This window comes from Lissotriton vulgaris, chromosome 5 (genome assembly GCF_964263255.1).
Source record: "Lissotriton vulgaris chromosome 5, aLisVul1.2, whole genome shotgun sequence".
Classification (NCBI taxonomy): domain Eukaryota; kingdom Metazoa; phylum Chordata; class Amphibia; order Caudata; family Salamandridae; genus Lissotriton; species Lissotriton vulgaris.
This window is the reverse complement of record NC_141693.1, coordinates 298,557,126-298,565,646: the sequence shown is the minus strand read 5'-3', so window position 1 is coordinate 298,565,646 and position 8,521 is coordinate 298,557,126. Positions and strand designations below refer to the sequence as shown.

General features: G+C 43.8%; 1 non-coding gene across 1 annotated transcript; it reads left to right on the top strand.

Moving 5' to 3' along the window:
• Positions 1-1,253: 1,253 nt before the first annotated feature.
• Positions 1,254-1,372, top strand: LOC147710759 (5S ribosomal RNA). The gene has a single exon (XR_015296294.1). It is a non-coding gene; the product is annotated as a 5S ribosomal RNA (ribosomal RNA).
• Positions 1,373-8,521: the final 7,149 nt, after the last annotated feature.

Below are 8,521 nucleotides of genomic sequence, written 5' to 3'. Positions count from 1 at the left end.
ATTTCATCCATTGATGTACTGTTAATAAGTCTAAATGATTGCAACCGTGTCCTAATAAATGGCCTTTTACACTTCAAGTAACAGCGTGGAGTGGAGTTATTGCGCGATCAGCATGAGCGGGCCTCATCCCAGTCGGGGGGAACCGGAGGGACATTTAAATAACCGGAGCCTGCAGCTGATCAATCCCGTGGCCATGGTGCAGCCCCCGGCCCCCGGAAGCGTACCCCGGCAGGGGCACCCAACGGAAGTTCCCTCTCATCGCCTGCGTGGTCGAGACGAAAACAGCGTGGTGGGGGGGTTGGGCCTAGCACGGAATACGGGGAGCACCTACTCCCGATCCAGGCTTGGGCCACACTGTTGGGGGCCATGCCGCGTGGGGCTCGACCCATGGTGCGGAGCCACGTGGTAAGGCTCAATGAAGGCAAGTGCTAACCCACTGCACCAGGCAACTCCGGCTCCAAAACTGCAGTGACCTCGAACACACCGAGCAACACCGACCATGCCCAAATTTGAGCTTCGTCGTAACCCCCCGTCGCCCGGCCCCGAATTCCCTTCGATGGGAATATCAGGCTGAGGGGGGGCACTGAGTGCACTCACAATGCAATTGTTCCTGTGTCGCTCTCGCGGGGCCCGAATGGCGACACTCGCAACCCTTCAGACGACCGGTACGGGAGACAGCGTGTCCAGCTCCCTGGCGTCCACGGCGTGTCAGGTGCGCAAAAGAGGGTGCCAAACTGGTGGGGGAGGGATGTATACCCTCCCCAAGTTCTGACGCCCAGGAAGTGACGGCCCTCGCGCGCCGCAACCAGGCTAGGGGGACTCCACCCAGAGTCCCTGCCCATGAAGGGGCGGAGGGTGTGGGGTGCCCAGGCGACACTAGAGTGCTGACTTCTCTAGTGGCCCCCTGCGGGGACCTGGGCCAGCAACATTTGTTCGGCCCTGGGGCCGACCAAACAGTCAGTACCCACAACAGTGGGTAAGCCACTCCCCCCCCCCCCCCCCCCCCCCCTGCCTTCGAGCCGGACCGCCCACCGGCCCGGTCCCAACCAGGCACTTCTGCTTTCTCGCAGTGCAAGAAGCAGAAACATAAAATGGTAGGTATTACCATTTATGTTTGTGCCTTCTCGCACTGCAAGAAAGCAGTGGGACGATGCCCCCACGGCCCAATGGGGGAGCCGCCACTGTGTAGGAAGCTTGCACAAAAGGCAGGTGGGCGGTGGCAACACAAGATGCCTGAAACATCAGCCTCTGATGCCTATGGCCATACCACCCTGAATGCGCCGAATCTCATCTGATCTTGGAAGCTAAGCAGTGTCGGGCCTGGTTAGTACTTGGATGGGAGACCACTTGGGAATACCAGGTGCTGTAGGCATTTTGCCTCTCGTTGACACCAGCTGGTGCTCGTTCGCCGCACAATCACATAGAACCTTCCTTGCTAATGTCACTTTTTTTTATTCACTCCTCCTACTCTTGTATTTTATGTTTCTTAAAAAAGAAAATGCCATCAAGTTCACAGTACTTGGGGCGCATTACTTTCCACTTGAAAATTGGGCTGTATTTTACAATGGGTCTGTTTACTTGCACTATTTTCTTTAATGATCTTCCTTATTCCACCCACAATATCGCAGCATGTCGCACACTATTAGTAATGTATTTATTTAAATTACAGCGCGGTCCACTTTAACTATAGCGGTTGTGCTTATTTCATTTACAGCACGGTCCGCTTTCACTTTAGCGGCCTCACTTATTTATTTAATTAACAGCGCGGACCGCTTTCAGTTTAGCGGCCGCACTAGAGAACCTTTCTAAAATAATTCATTTGTATTCACTTTGGGTGAAAGCGCCCCATATACGCTTTCACTTTTAAGTTGGCAGCGCCCCTTTCTTTAGACTAGGCTCACTGTAACCTTAATACCGTGAGCAGCATCTAAAGAAAGGGGCGCAGCCACCATTAAAGTAGTTTCTCATTTGCGAGAGTTTAAGCTACTGGCATTAAACATAGCAATGCCTTTTATATATGTGTTGCTTTTAAACACACATAAATAAAAGGCATTGTCATTTACAATGCCGATAGTTTAAACGCTTGCAAATGCGAGACCTATTGCATTGAAAATGGTTGTTAAATAAGGGCATGATGGTGGACAGAGCTCAAGAGCGGGGGATGTTTGTATTCAGAGAGCGATTGAAGATGCCGGTGATCAAAGGACCGGCATCTCAATTCTGCATTTTATGAGGCCGATTGGGACCCGTCTTTCCATGGGGCTTTCCGATCTGATCTCTGACGTATTGCCAACTCTACCTCTGATAAAAACACAAAAGGGTACGGTGAGTGCGGTAGTCTACTTTGTAGGGAGCTAACCATATTTAGATTTTACCCAATGTGGTATATGGTGGTGAAATGCGAGACACAGATCCTAAGATGTTACAGTGCCGAAGGGGGCTTTCCCGAGCATTCCTAATCCTAATTTTTTTTAGCTGTGTCCCAAACAAGCTTGCTTTTATTCCCTGCTCCGGCAAGCTCTAGAAATTCCCAATCTATATTTTGTAAAACCTCCTTCCTAGATTTAAGGATGAATTTATTAGCCAGATGAGCGCCCCGAACATCTGTTCATAATAATTGGGGTGATGCTAATTAAGATCTCATTCTAGGTGCAGAAAGTAGCGGGTGGTCAGGGTTGGACAGGCCTACAGAGCAATCAGGCAGTGCCCGACGGGTTGGTCTGACAAGTAAGTGCGTGGGTCAGTGTTCTGGTAGTTTGTGGGCCTATTTTTTGTCTGCTGGGCTGGTTTTTACTGCTGATTTCCCTGATATTAAAACAGACATTGCGTGCAGCAAGCTAAAATACATAGTCTTCCATACCTTACAAAACACTTATACAGTGTGCCTTTGCAAGGACAAAACTACCCCAATTTACGAATATGGGTAACTTTTTTAGCTATCTAATTCACTAATGAGGACCACCTTTATTTTGGCTTCTTGCCCTATTTTCTGTCCCAGAGCAATCCGGCAGGTGGCAAATTGGGTGGTTAGTGGATGACTGCAATGACTGTTTCCTAGCTATATTAGGACTCTATTCGAGTTTGATACAATGAATGATAAGATTATCAATACTATTGTGAGAGATTGCCAGGCTTTTAGGGCTGGCTGTGGGTATTTTGCTCGGAGTCTGGGCGGTCAGTGGTTAATAAGCTATAACCGGGTTGCTGCTGTTGTTTATCACTGGTGTGCTGGAGTTACAGGTATTTCTGCTGTTCAACTGGATAGCCAAGTTACGTCCTGTGCACATCTGACTCTGAAGTGTGCCAGGAAGAACAGTCAAGTGTTACCTTAGGAGGTGGTGGTTTGGAACTCAGCTGCTATACGACCCAGTAATCCTACACAATCAACTCAATAACAAAATATGTCTATTTGTAATCCACATTTTCACCCTTTGGGAATGCCTTTAACACTCACAGAGGATTTCGTAAAGTGACAGAGACCGTAGAGCATAATTGAAACAACTCTGTCACATAATTGAGTCCTTCACACTTGCATGATTCCAGAGGCCCGTGAGTGTGGTGAGGTAGAGAAGAGCTAGGTATATTGATCGATGATCCACATGGAAATTCACCTTTCCATATGGATCACAAGATACTAGTAACATTATATATTGAGGCGCATTATACGAATATACCGCAGAAGAAGGAAAATGAGATTATTGGTGAAGTACTGGCTAGGACACCTAGAGAACGACCAAAAGAATTTAGTATGGAATGTTTGGCGATTGTACTTTATAATAACTTTTTGAGTTCAAGGACAGTTGTTTCAACAAATCAAAGGTACAAGTATGGGAGCATCTTGTGCCCCAAGTATAGCAAATATTTTTATGGGAGTGTTTGAAGAGATACATATCTACAATGAGGTTGCACCATTATACGAGAACATGAAAAATTGGGTCCATTTTACAGATATCTATTTCATTCGGAGTGGTGAGGAAAAACTACTTAATGAATTTCTTCTATGGTTTAATTCTAGTAATTCAATCTTGAAATTAACAACACACAGAGGTCGAGCAAAGGCAGAGTTTTTTGACATCTGAAATGTAGACACGTGGTTATCTGGAGGTGGATCTTTTTAGAAAACCGATGGCACAGGACAGGCTCATGCATTTTCTAGCCTTCATCCTAACTGTCAAAAGGACTCATTGCATTTGAACAGTTTCTTAGAAAATGTAGGACTATATAAGAAATGGAAAAGAGCTAAAAAAGTTATTGTATGAAAGAGGTTATCCTAAGCATTTAGTGAAGAGTGCTTTTAAGAGAGCTAATTATTCCAAACGAGAAGCCCATCTTAGTAATAAAGAAAAGAAGAAAGAGGAGCAATCGGTATGTGTCACAAATCACTCCAACATAAATAACAGGATCAGAAAGATCTTTTATTCCAATTGAAAGATCCTCAATATCAATAAGTAGGACCATCAAATTGAGAAGCCTTCATATGCATACAGAAGGAATGACAATTTAAGAGACAGATTAGTACAACTTGGATGAAACAGTAAATAGAATGGACACAAAGATCCTTAACAGATGGTATCTGTCAGGATTTATATCGTATGCGCCTACCTAGACTGATAAACTACATTTCCCATGATGCCTGATGGAGGAGGTACTTAGGGGGAAGTCGCACTGAAATAGACGCGTGTAATTCTTGTTGTTTCCTGGTTGCTGACGAGTCCGGTCAGCGTTCTGTGTTCCTGGACGTTTCTGATTCTTCCCCGCGAGTAAGGACTTCTTGGCGGGATTATTGAGGATGTCTGGTGTTTGGAGGTGAGGTTCCGCCTTGATATGACTTTTGCGCGGAGCGCCGTGTGTTTCTATACCATGCGCTACCGTGTCCTGAAAGGAGCCCTTTGTTATTTCCGCCCTTCCTGGAATGCTATTACGGAACGTAGTGGAATCGGCTACCACATGTTACCGTATTTTAGGATATGGGTTTTTCATGCGGCAGTTAGCTTGATAAGCGGAAAGCTGTGGTTATTGCAAACTACTCGTTGCCGTTTTCTCCTACTGTTTCTTATGCGGAGCACGGTGGTGATTGCAAACCACGCGCCACCGTATAAACACCGTCTGGTGCTTGTTGGGGTTATTCAAAAAGCGGAACGCATTGGTGAGAGTAACCACGCGTGACCGTATTTTTGCAACTATCCGTGCGCAATTAAATAGTTCTTGTGGAAAAGAACTATTTTCTGACTTATGTTCTATGCACAGTTGGATCTACAGTACGGCTCTGTGAGAGGCTTATCACAGGCTGTCAGGTGTTTTCCTGAATACTTGCTTTCTACTTTCTAAAGTGCCTTTGTGATGACTAGTGGAATCTCCTGATCAATAAGGTCTATTCAGAGAGGTTCCTTTAATACGCTTTTCATTGATGTCCCTTCATGATCTATGCGCTATTATTATGGTATGTGAAAAAGTGACAAGATCATTACCTTTGATAGATTTCACAGAAAGATTGATCTTGAGATTATATGTTGTTTTTATATGGTTGCAGAGTTGTCCAGGGAGAAGGTCGGTGTGGTATATCCTAATGTCTTACGAGGGTTACATAATCCAACACAGGTATTACTAACCTTAGTGAGATCACTTGAGTGTAGTCATTTGATTCCTGCTTGTTTTCTAATCTTGTATTTGTGTTGTTTCAGATCCTTTTCCCTGCTGTCCCCTTCCCTTCCCTCACTTGATGATTTGAACACCCTGTACTTATATATCGGGGTGTTGGTGACATCAGGAGGTGGACCCTTATTTGCAACAACCTGATCCTTCAGAGCATACTTGACAGTATCCCAGTAGAAGGGAACCACAAGTGTGGAAATTGTCCTGCCTGTGATGTAGTGGTTGTGATGGAAAAAGGGAAACATAATGGATGTGACATATACCTTAAGGAAATGACAAAGAGTAGAAACCATAATAACATGTATGTGAGTCTATGCCCCTGTGGCCTTGGATATGTAGGAGAAACTAGGAGAGAACTGAGAATTACATTTGGAGACCACAAATCAGTGAGAGGAACGAAGAAAATACAGGCACCTTACGCAAAGAATGGGAATCGTTTTGGATTTTCTGCCTTAAGGCTAATGCGTTGGGGCTCAACGGTGAAATTATTTGGAGGTGAATTTAGTCCGTAGGTCCATTATTATTATTTTTTGGTCGTTTGTTTACTTCCTCAGGCACCATTTGTTGACATTATGTCCAATGTAATCATCTTTGTTATGGACTACTGTTATAGCATATGATGCATCGTTCTATTTAATGATACCACTCAATAGTGTCTCATAAATGTAGGTAGGCACACACTAAATGAAGATAGTGGTAGTAGTTGGAAGGGAGCATGTAGTTCATAGCCTGTAGTAATATGCAGGCAACGAGAATAAAGGTATGCAGGTTAACATTTTAGGTTTCTGAGTTTTTTCCGAATTCTTGTTCTACGGTGATTAATTGTATGAATTCATGCATGGAGATATCAATATAGTGTGTAGGTAAAAAAAGATGACAGATATAGATTTCCCATGGATGTAGTCAGCAATCCAGCTAGGTTTTGGATCTCATTTGAGTTACTGCAGATTATGGTTGTATGTTTGGCTACAATATGTATTGTTTAATGCCCTGGTAGGTGGCTTTTTGGACTTCGAAGGATGGAGTTATGGATAATGGACCTTATAGTTAACAAGTGGGTAGTAGACTAGACCAAGAGGCGACTCTCTTGTATTTTGTTGTCATAGCGCTGTAAATATATAATACGAAGGTTAAAGCAATACAATATAGGGATTGATTGAGGCAGGTAGGTAGACAAAGGACGATGGTAGATAAAGATTCATTATGGACTTAGTCGACAACTCAGTTAGGTCTGAGTTGATGAAACAGTATGCCCTGTGTACCTATGAATGGCAGTTTTACTAGATTAAGATGGTGACTGCGATCTGGTTGACAATCACACGACTATATGTAAAGTGTGGTTTACAAGTAGATCACCTGCTTTGAATTGTCTGTCGACAATTTGTATATAATTATATGTCAACACCAAAAGAAGATACTGTCTTAAACTCAGTAATGGCACAGAGCAAGGTCGTTCATCACACATAGTGGAAAAAAGGTAGGGTTTGGGTAGTAACTAAAGGGGGATGGTCTGGGGCTACTTTGTAGTGGGCCTTACAGTCGGTATAGATATATATATATTTGTGGTTTTATTTCTAAGGTATAGTGACTATGTACAATCTCAAGTAATTTACCATAGGAGTTTGAAGAAGACACAGGTATAGATGTACTAATAGAAGCAAGTAAAAAGAGATTCTACAAAAATACATGTGAGTGTATGATCTGGACATATATGTGTGTTTTTGGTTGGTATAATGGATTCACTATGGGTGATGCATAGAATAGGTGTAAGATGACATCTGGGTCTTCTGCTGGTGAAGATTTTTAAACTGGTAATTTTGCAAGGATTTTGCTGAGAAACAGAACTATGCTTAGGACCATGGAACATCGACATGTACTTCTGCATACTAACTCAGTATCTATGAGTCCGAGTCTGACTAGCTTTAGAGCCTTTTTTGCCGTCCTAAACTTTCCAGAGAAACAAGTGAGTTGGCACCCCAGAACACAACACTCTTGATCCCCTCAGGGATCGCTGTAACAGGACACACACTTTAGCTCTCTCACTCGTATTTGTCCACAATATAATAAACAAGAGACACAAAGGAAGTTTAGAATATTCATTTAACCTGTTGTGCTCTGGGATGCAGTATTTGTACCACAATTAGAAAACAAATGCATACTAAAAATATCGTTAGCATGGTTAACAAACCATATACCATAAAAAGCCCAATCATGTTATACAACAGATTAGACTACCCCCCTTCCTACTGAAGCTAAATGATTATATATCAACGATCTCTGTGATTAGTGGGGGACCCTGTACCTTGGCATATAAAGATGGACGTTCTACATCTCAGCTGATGCAGTAATATTGCCTCTGGACCTTCGCTTAGTGTGTGTTTTAGAACTCCTGTCCTCAGTTATATGACAAGACATATTTGCTCACAAACAGTAGCTGCATTCTTGTGTTATGTCTAGGTGCTAGTGCATGACCAGAGAGAATATCAAGGGGCCTCGTTGGTTTACCTTATCTATGGTGTTCGGACTAAATCCCATAAAAAGAACAGAACAAGAAAACATACGCAGTTTCTGTGTGAAAATACAATGTGGCACAAAAACATGCCTGTTTATAGAGTAACGTGTAAAAGAAATACAGCCTACAAAGTGTACAATTAGGCTAACATAGGGGAAACAACAATGGGCCATACAGGAAACGCACAACAATAATACAAAGGTGATTTAACCTCTTCGACGCACACGCCCACTGTGACGTTGGACTGCCGGGGGCCGTCCGACGACACGGTGGGCGTGTCCGCCGGATGACCGGGGGCCGTTAGATCTGGGCACGCATAAAATTCTGCTGCACCGCAGTGGAATTTGCGCAGCGTCG